At 41.0% G+C, this 6374-nt stretch overlaps 1 pseudogene; it reads left to right on the top strand.

The window, feature by feature from the left end:
• The first annotated feature begins 2806 nt into the window (after positions 1-2806).
• LOC149812320 (transcription factor MYB93 pseudogene) lies at positions 2807-4176 on the top strand (annotated as a pseudogene).
• Positions 4177-6374: the final 2198 nt, after the last annotated feature.

Below are 6374 nucleotides of genomic sequence, written 5' to 3'. Positions count from 1 at the left end.
CCAACTCAGAGAAATGAACCAAAATGGAAAATGAAGCCTGAGAGAGAGAGAGAGAGGTTGGGATGATGAAACAGAGACAATGAAAATGACCTCTCCTTCAATTCAGAAAAACGGGCCGAGCGAAGCTCCACAAGAAAAAGAAAAAGATTATCAAACGGTCCTCCAAATTCGTAATCCTCGCATCCCCCAAATAATTCACCTCAGGCCATGAGCTTGAGGCAAGGCAAGCTCAGGCGAGGTTCGCCGCCGATAGCCCGAGCTCAACCTCATCGGCCATCGCCGGGGCGTACAGCGTGAAGAAGAAGAAGAAGAAGAAGAAGAAGAAGAAGAAGAAGATTACCTGCGCGTCACCGGGCAGTGACGGGAGGTTGACGGGGAGCGACAGCTGGCGAGCGGTGGACGGAGAGCGGCGGCTGGCGAGCGGCGGCGGCCGGACGGTGGCGAGAGCCGACGGGCGGCGGGAGGGAGAGGGCGGCGGGCGGGAGCAATACAGCGAAACAGGAAAAAGAGAAAGAGGGATGGGATTAGGGATTTACGCGACATTTAGCGACGGCTTAGCGACGGAATGTTTCTGTCGCTAAGCCGTCGCTAAATCAAAATACAAAACAAGCGACGGAATATATTCTGTCGCTACGCCGTCGCTAATTAGCGACAGATTAACGACGACAGAGTTCCCTCTCTAAATCCATCGCTAAAATGGTGTTCTTGTAATAAAAAGTAGCGACAAAAACTGTAGTCGCTAATCCGTCGCTAAGTAGCGACAGATTAGCGATAAAAGTTGTTTCCTCGCTAATCTGTCGCGAATTAGCGACAGATTCTATCTCTATCTAATCTGTCGCTAATTAGCGACGGATTTTTTCCGTCGCTAATTTCCGTCGCTAATTAACAATTTTCTTGTAGTGTAAATGAGCTGGGATTGTACACAAGTTCAAGCTAGATCTACATAAATGAGGTGAGCTTATCAAGCTACTAAATTCAATAAAGCTGGAAAAGCTTGATAAAGCTCATAAAAATAATATATATATATATATAATATTTTTAAAAAAGTATAAACAGTAGTAAGTGTTTCTCTAACGGGCAGGCTTTGGTCATGGTATCAAATCTGCCGCCAGTATGACTTTTCATGTTTTACAATAACCTTGCTTATGTTTTTAGAATATATATAACTTTTTTTGCACAATAATAAATAATGGTCAGCCTAGCCTAACGGTGAGGAATTTGTACACATTTAGGCGAGGTTGGTGATCGATTCCTACCTCTTCAAACGAGTATTATTTTTTTTTAATCTCGAGTAAAGCTCTCATCAGCTCGAGCTCTGTACCGAGCCGGGACAAGGTTGATCCAGCTTGGATTCAAGCGCGAGCTGAGCTTGAACAAGGCTGGTTCAGAGTGAGCCAAGTTTGAACAGCCAAGGCTCAGCTCAAACTCGGCTCGTGCATCCCTACCTATCGTACCATCATAAAATTGACATAGGGAAAGTCCCTATGTCATTTTTTTTTTAAACTCGACTAAAGCTCTCTTCAGCTCGAGCTCTCAACCGAGCCGGGACAAGGTTGATCCAGCTTGGATTCTAGCGCGAGCTGAGCTTGAACAAGGCTGGTTCAGAGTGAGCCAAGTTTGAACAACCAAGGCTCGGCTCGTGTGCATCCCTACCTATCGTACCATCATAAAATTGACATAGGGAAAGTCTGAAAGCAGTTGCAGGACTAAAGGGTATGTTTTTCATCTTGCAAGATATTGACAACATCACTGCTGTAATTTCAAGGTGACAGAGATATACTTTTAATAGAGATTTAGACTTGACATACAGAATTTATAGACCAACTTACCTGATCACCTCAACGCCATAGATTGAAGCAATGTCAGATTTGATGCTGAATCAACCGAAAATTGACTCAAATGATGGCTTGATTGTACAAATTAAGCTCATGAAGCTGGACCAAGATGCTTGGATTTCAAAAAGGGAAAGAAGTAAAATGTGGTTAACTAAAATCAGGGTCAACACATTTGATAGGTTAACCAAAATCAGAGTAAGCACAGTTAGATTTTTACTGTGACAGACTATCAGATTTAGATAGCAGTACTGGTCCATTATTACAATGTATTTCTAATTTACCGATTCAGATCCATTTATAACATCAACTTGAAGATCGATGGAAGGCTAGGGAATTGTACAACTTGACTCTCCCTTGTTCATGAACTGATAATGCCCTTGATATATATGGCTCGGCGACCCGGGTCTGGTTAGTCTTCAAACGATCCGTGTATAAAGGGTATTTTCATCATTTCACAATATATGTCATAGGTGCTCATCTAGGCCTAGCACGGGTATACCTATGTGGGGCTTAGGCCCACTAGATCCTATGGAACAGGAGCCATGCAACGTGACATCAAACCCTGGAAAAATCTTGTTGCAGTTTGGTGAGGGTGACGAGAGTGTGGGCTCTATGTTGCGTGCAGGAGATGCCCTGTCTCTTGCAGTGTGGGACGTAGAAAAGCCTTGGGCCATACTCCACCGTACACGTGTAGGCCCATGCTGACGTGTCAACATCATAGTGGGAGCCATGTGGTGACGAAACATGTACGGTGACACTCTGGATGGAGAAATAACTGCCTCTAGTTAATTCATTAGTTTAGTGACTAACTAATAGAATACTGAGGGGGGGGGGGAAGGCGACGTTCATGGCCATGGGAGAGCATAAATACATTGTCTCCTTTGTTGGTTTTAGAGGGCAAAGAGGGAGTTCATGTCTGTTGTAGACAAGCAGGAACACCTAGGAGAAGGTATAAGAGAGAGAAAGAGAGAATGGGGAGGTCACCCTGTTGTGATGAGAGTGGGTTGAAGAAAGGTCCATGGACACCTGAGGAGGATCACAAGCTGGTGGAACACATTCAGAAGCATGGACATAATAGTTGGAGGGCCCTTCCCAAACATGCAGGTACTCTCTCTCTCTCTCTCTCTCTCTCAATTCTTCACCAGAGATATATATCTATGGGGAGTTTTTCCTACAGTTGAGGACTCACTATTGGCTTTTTTTCTTTTTGGTTTTGACAGGGCTCAATAGATGTGGCAAGAGTTGTAGGCTAAGATGGACAAACTATTTAAGGCCTGATATCAAGAGAGGGAAGTTCTCCCAGGAGGAAGAACAAACTATTCTGCATCTCCACTCCATCCTTGGAAACAAGTAACTATTTTTTTCTCTTATTGTATCAAGATTTTTTTTTGCAATGATCATGAGGTTGCTGTTATGAAGGATAATTCAGTAATCACCATTATAATATCCCAAAGAATAAGCTGAGCATGCTTAGATGGTAGTAAGATTAGGATGGTAAGAATGAAATAGATTACTGACGAGTACTTATTAGGGAGACGCACATGATGCATTCTAATATTTTACTAGTCTAGAGATTAGTGAATTCACATTATTTTTCTCTCTCTCTAGGTGGTCTGCTATTGCAACTCATCTTCCAGGAAGGACAGACAATGAGATCAAGAATTTCTGGAATACCCATTTGAAGAAGAAGCTCATCCAGATGGGCTTCGATCCGATGACGCACCGCCCGCGAACCGATCTCTTCAGCAATCTTTCTCAATTACTCGCCTTGGCTAATCTGAGGGACATAATGGTTCATCCATGGGAGGACCATGCTGCTAGACTACAAGCAGAGGCTGCTCACATGGCAAGACTTCAGTACATGCAGTATCTCCTCCAATCTACAGCAGATATGACTAGTAGTGCTAGCAGTACTGTAAGCAACAATATCACAGACATGGAAGGCCTAAATTTCTTGGCACCTTGTTCTTCATCTAAGCCCTTTCAGGTTGATGAGGAGGCCATGGGATGGAGCAACTACCAATTGGATAATGCCGGTTCCTCTCTTGCACTTTCTCCCTCACAGAATCTTGCTGACCAAATAGCCCCCACCTCTGTACACAACATACAACTCCTACCTAACTTTGATTCCCTTAATCTCAATAATCAGGAATCAGGTTGCACATTCGTTAACCAAGAAGACACAACATCTAAATCCCCATTGTTGCCTCCTCTTCCCTTCGGCTCAGACGAGAACTGGATCGGCAACAAAGCCGACATCTCGAGCAATTCCGGATATGGATCTTCTGTGATCTGGCCTGAATTCTTCCTTGAAGACCCTTTCATTCATGAAATTGTTTGAAGGTGTAGTGTGAGGGGTGCTTCCACTACAACATTTTTTTTTCACCTTTGGATCTCTCTTTTCTATTTACCCTTTTCAGAGTGCACAGTTTCCTGGCTTTGCATTGATGATGATCATCTATATCTTTTACGTGTTGATACTGCATTCGGGAAAATCACTTGTATATACTGATAAAAGCATACAAGGTTATGTGTAAATGGTCTGAGTTAGATTTGGTGAATGATTATTTTCACATCTTTTTGTGTATTTATGATTAGTGTTAAGTGGGTATTGTTTACTTATTTTCATCAACTAGAAGCATATGATATATACAGAAGAAAGGGATAACCAAGAAAAAAAGTACTATGTTTACTCATTGTTTATTTTGTGTATTTATGTTTTACCAAACATAAAACAGTTGAATCCCTTGGTTAGGTCAGGGAAACAAGATGAACTGCTCGTGGCCCGACTCGTAGAGAGCTCGTTCGAACTCGTCGGCAAGCCAAATACGAACTACAAGTGTTTGTTGGATCGTATAGGTTAATTTCGTTAACTAGTAATAGATATATTCTACATATATTTTTAACCAAAGTCTAGTTGGTTTAAGCGTTTGGCTTACAACTTCAAATTCTATTACTTAAGCCTTGAAACAATGTATTTATTTTGTAAATGAGTCAGTTTTAGATTGGCTCAGTGGGTTTTGAATCCAAATTTTATTATTTTTAATTTAAAATTTTATTTATTTTTAGATTTAAAATTTTATTTATGTTTTAAACAAGCCAGCTTATACTCGCCTCATAAGTTCAGGCTCGCCATGATCTCGAGCACGACTTTGACTTGCCATAAGTAGAAGCCGAGCTTGAACAACCTTTGTTTGGTTAGTCATTTTGTTTACCCTCCCCTATGTCACAGGACACATCATTTTGGTGGCATGTCCCTGATGATAGGCTCGGACACTTGGACACGTACAACAATATTTTAATAACATATTATTATTTTTTAATGTTTTTGTTTTAAGAAAATTATATTTTTTAATATTAAAATATCAAAAAATAGTTTTTATTGATTAAAAATTCCCGTGTCCTCCTCATCTCGTATTTAAAAAAAAAAGAAACTTGTGAGTCAAAATCTGCATGTCGCGTCTTTTTGTCCACGTGTATTTGTGACATGGATCATCACTGTTCTTAGTCTCTAAAATTAATTGAAGGGATCAGATGATAAAAGAGAAAAAGACCAACTAAAAGGGTGTTCGTTATTATGGTATGAGCAATAATTCAATAAAGAACCAGTAGGGTCTCCCCGCGTCTGATAGGAGCAGCTAGTGCACGTTACCTTGTGTTGGGACGTTGCAGGTTCAAAACCCAATAGTGTAGTGTATAACTGGTAGGGGTCAGTCTAACCCAGCTTGCCTTTAAAAAAACAATAATAATTCAATAAAGAGGCCATAACTATTGAAAACTCTACCAATTAAAAAGAGATAGGGGACCTTACAGAGAGCACTAACAGCATGGTTCCATTGGAGATTAGTTAGTTGATGGGGAAAGGGATCTGAGTTAGGAATGTTGGGGAGGGAGATGATTCTTTGTAGGGTTTTTTGGAGTTGATTTTTTGGGGGTCATGTGAAAAGAGTGACGTAGAATGATGGGGGGCAATGCTAAGGGAGGGTACTAAATATTATTTGGGCGTAGGGCATTCTCCTTTTTCTTTAATATTGCATTCGTATCTTTTCCCCTTATTAGGGGGTTTGTGTTGGTCATTTTTCTATGGAGAAAGAGAAAGGAACAACTCTTATTTCCTCGTGAGCAGTTGAGACCCTTTGTTCCTTTTCAATCAAGCAATTGACAGTAGTGGACTTAATTAAACAATACCTCTCTCTCTCTCTCTCTCTCTCTCTCTCTCTCTCTCTATATATATATATATATATATATATATATATATATATATATATATATATATTACTCGGGTGCAATCACATGGCACAAAATTTGTGCATTAAGCACGTGATTGCCCTCCATCAGGCCTTGGGTCCCACAACTGACAGCCCTGTCCCCAAGATGGAAGGTGCTTAATGCACAAATATTTGTGCAATCATATTGCACCTGATCTTTTCACCTCTCTCTCTCATATCAGTGCGTGTCTATGCTAACACAAACATACACACACACAAAAAAAGTGAGTGAATGGAGTTACATGTGTAGGGGCGACTTGTGAAAATCATC

This window comes from Nuphar pumila, chromosome 17 (genome assembly GCF_984573655.1).
Source record: "Nuphar pumila chromosome 17, dmNupPumi1.hap1.1, whole genome shotgun sequence".
Taxonomy (NCBI): domain Eukaryota; kingdom Viridiplantae; phylum Streptophyta; class Magnoliopsida; order Nymphaeales; family Nymphaeaceae; genus Nuphar; species Nuphar pumila.
This window is presented reverse-complemented; position numbering and strand designations above follow the sequence as displayed.